Here is a 4,293-nt window from a genome sequence, read left to right on the forward strand (position 1 = left end):
GGCTTGGGCAACCTGGCAGTATCCCAGCCCTCGTGCTTCCTTCGGGTGGCATGGCAGCTAGGCACCGGAAGGGTGCTACAGCTGAACGCTTTTATACAGCACCAATAAGCTTTGTCATGTGGGTCACCAGGGATTTTCCGCCTTCTCTGAAGACGGCTGGATACAGACCGTCCGGTCCTGGTGCCCTCTCACGTTTCAGTGCGGCTGTTTCGTACCTTATTTCTTCTTCTGAAGGGCGATCAAGTTTTACATTCCATTCGCCCGTATGCATTATCTTCACCGGCTGTGTTGCAGGAGGCCAACTGAGCTGCTCTTCGAAGTGTTCGACCCATCTCTCAACGCAACGTTTTTGCAAGCGAATTAATGAGCCATCTTTCTCACTTATCGTTTCGCTGACCGTTGCTTTGCTAGGGCCTCGACGCAGTTGTCTTCGTTTCGCTGACCGTTGCTTTGCTAGGGCCTCGACGACATCCACTTGTCTTGTGGACAGCTTATGTGTAAAAATCCAAAAAGGATTACATAAGCCGGACACCGGTAAAATGAAGCTGACACGACCTAGGCAGTAGTTTTAATGAACCTGCCAGATGTATTAGATGTCTATTAAACATGCTACAACCTGGCTACTCTTCTGGAAATATCAGACGGGAAATATAGCCAGGTCCAAACTCGCTGCAAGACAGGCGGTAGATCCTGGCCAGGGTAGTATGGTACATGCTTCCAAAAGCTAGAAAAAATAACGGGAAAACTACTGGTCATGCTATTAGACATGATCTTCTACGGAACTAAATTCCAAACCAACAACCAAATTGGATTCAGAAAGGGAACCTACCGCGTAACTGATCTGCCAAATGTGGTAATGGCGTTGGTAGTCACAAAAATAAGAATTCCAAGCTGTCCTCCAATATTTCCATGGCTATCTCATAAAAATTTTTAGAAAATCGTTCAGCTGTAACACGCTTCCGGTGCCTAGCTGCCATGCAACTAGAAGGAAGCACGAGGGATACTGCCAGGTTTCCCAATCCTAGACAGGGGGATTCGAAAGTCAGAGGTCGGGTTCGAACCACGAACATTCCGGTCAGTAAATTTGTGCTCTGACCAATTGAGCTATCTCGCCACTTGAACCATCTCTCGTAAACAGGACATTACTGGTCAGCGTGCGCGAAACCTTATAGACACGACACTTAATATTGTGCAGGGTCCTGTAGGGGCTCCATAACACGTCCACCATCAACCTACGCGGATGACAAAAATGTAGTGCCCGACCCGTTACTATGATCACAGAACAATACAGCAGCTTGACTTGGATATGCTTTATGAAGGCTTCAATAAATGAGCTCGAAAGTGCAAGATCGTCTAAATCGATTCCTCAAGAAATAAGCAAACCACAGAGCGGTGAAAATTGACATTTCAAATAATTATCTATCGAACGGCCGTATCCTCATTGTAACATGGCTGATACTGACCTTCCAAAAAGGAGGCGAACCTTGTATTGCAGTAATTGTCGCCAGAAATTACAACTCCGGGTCTTTGAGGACTCCAAATCTGTCCTAGAGTTGGGTTCTGGTCCAGTCAAATAAGTTTGTTCCCCTAGAGTAAAACCACTCGATGATGCTTAATTTCACTTAGCCACGAAGCATCGAAATTTGTGATAGTCGTGCGGAAGACAGGTATTGTGGTCTCCGGAATTTGAAGATTGGAGACGACTCGTTCCAAGTATCCAAATATCACGCCAACTGGAAAACATGTGCCGCGCGTCGGCCAGCGACCCATTGGGGCATGCTCTGATTGGTCGAAATCCCAGCCAATCTGAACCGGGCATTTTTAGCTCGGCAAGTCTCACCCCATTAAGAATAGGCCTTTGGAAACATGTATGATCACCCTACAAATGCGATGCCCACTAAAGTTGCACCCAAATCATATTAGACGAAACTATGGGGTTTACTAAGTTGCCACTTTTACGAGGAATTAGGCTAACCAGTTTGCACGTTTTTGTGCGTTACTCACGACATTTTGCTCAAGTGAGCGAAATTTCAAAGCCATCGGCCACTACCTATTCCCAACACATTACCAGATGCATTCGTAAAACCCCTCAAACTTAACTAATTAGATGGATATGTTCAGCAAACGTTGACTTTTTTGGTGGCCTGCTCCTCGTCAAGTACATAAATCAAAGAGAATTTGATACAGTGAATTACAAGCAGGGGTCTATAGTTGTGTGTGCTCTCCATTCTCTGATAGGAATAACAAGTCAGTAAGTAGCATAAAGTTATCAACTAATAACGGCGCTTCTTATGTAAAATACGTCGTCAAACCCGATGTCGCTCAACTTGGCTAATTACAGTAACTGTGGTGCCGTGCACATGCATGCGGCTGATTGTGAGGCTCAATCCATACACTATAGCCTAATCCGATGATTAAAGAAGGTATTTCATATCCATACGACGATGGTTCGTCACGCGCAATAATCAGCGCGACTGCCGGTGCGCGACGTATTCTTCGAATTAATACCCGTTGCACTCCCAAAAACTCACTTTCTAATCGCGTGGTTACGGATACGCCGGCACCAAACTACACCACCTATAGCTCCAAAACAACGGCTGTCGAACACCCGATGATGTCTTTGCTTTGCCGCTTGAAAATCCCAAGTCCCATAGCCAGGCAACTGCCCGCACTGTAGCCTGATACAGACGTCCCATTAGATTCAACAATATACAGCTTTAACACCATAGGTGCCTCAACCTAGGAAACGCAACCCAAGTCTCACGAATTCGTGAATTGACCTCATTTGTCACACAACAGTCGGAACTAATACAACTTCCAAAATAAGAAAAACACTCCACAATTTCGTCTGGCGCTCAATGGATTGTAGGTGGCATGCCACAAGCATAACCCATACTTTGTGGGCGCTAAGTACATACCAAAGGGTGGGCTGACTTTAGCCGGTAATTCCCGCGCCTTCTCTTCCTCTTCAAAGTCCAGAACGATGCCGTCTGTATATTCCGGGCCGACAAAGTTTCCGTCACTGGTAGTTTGAACATCGGGGTTTGAGAGACCTTCCAACGTTTGTCTTGTTGCCTCCTTTATCAACAAATTAAATAAATATAGAGGAAGCGGGCACAACTAACCGAAACTGCTTTGTGTACGAAAGCTTTTGGAGAGTTCCCCGTGTGTTGTTGAAAGTGTGTAAGGCTAAGAAAAAGAACTAATTATATTCACTCTCGCCAAATCTGTCTGTACCACGTCCGCTCCTTCCACTCCATATCTACCCGGCCACTCAGAAGACGCGAAGGTTTGCACCTTCCACTTGAACTGCGTACTTCCTACCCAAAGACATTCTTACCCCTATGTTGAACTTCATACCCCGTCTTCTTTAACGGAGGGAAGAGAAAACTTAAAATGGAGGTAACTTAGGTCGGACGCGTGTGCCACTCCTCTGAGCTTGTGAAGTTGTCAAATATAATTTGGAAAATCATCTTATGAATCTAAAATCTATTGATACCTGAAGAAAAATGCTTACAAGATCACCAAATATATGCGGCATGATGCCTCCACCACCACGACGGAAAGCGGGCGAGCATACACTTTCGGACTCAAACCCGACGTACAAATATTAAATCCGCTAACCTCTCTGGTCACACAACTCTCGGCTCCTCACCTTCGGAGGCATCGAAGACAGTGCTGAAATGCTTATCCACAAACTGCCTCAGCCTTTTCAACAAACTATGCGCTATTAAACAGTCAGTTTGCCTTGAACAGCCGTTTACACTCGCACCGACAGACACCTGGCTCACACAAAACATCTCTGACGCGAATTTCTCGATAGAGGGCAAAAGCCCCGATCCTGTGTATTTATCAGTGAATCCGTGAAGCCATCAAAACAAACTCCCATCACATACTCATATCATTTAAGCTTAAGAAACACTCCGGATTATAACCATTCTCTTGATGAAGCAGAGCGCTGCTTTGCGCCTCCGCTTACACCAGATGCCTTCTGACATAAGCCCTCAGCTTTTTCAAGTTGTCTTTTCATCTCAGCTTTCCCATTACTTGACATTAGCACATCTACCAGCTAGAACCCTCCACTGTTGACCCAGGCACGGGACAGCTTCCCTCTAAAATTTTCGTGACGATTATTTCCCTCTTACCCCTCTTATGTAGAAGTTTCACTTTTTGTGACTGCATCTGCACGTGCTCTATGGCGTGCAGATCTGTTGCCTTGTGTCTAGTGCCTGCCATTGTAATTGCCTTCAAGCGCATCGACGCTGACTCCGTTATATCCCCGTACATTCGGTT

This window comes from Opisthorchis viverrini (genome assembly GCF_000715545.1).
Source record: "Opisthorchis viverrini unplaced genomic scaffold opera_v5_400, whole genome shotgun sequence".
In the NCBI taxonomy this organism is placed as follows: Eukaryota; Metazoa; Platyhelminthes; class Trematoda; order Opisthorchiida; family Opisthorchiidae; genus Opisthorchis; species Opisthorchis viverrini.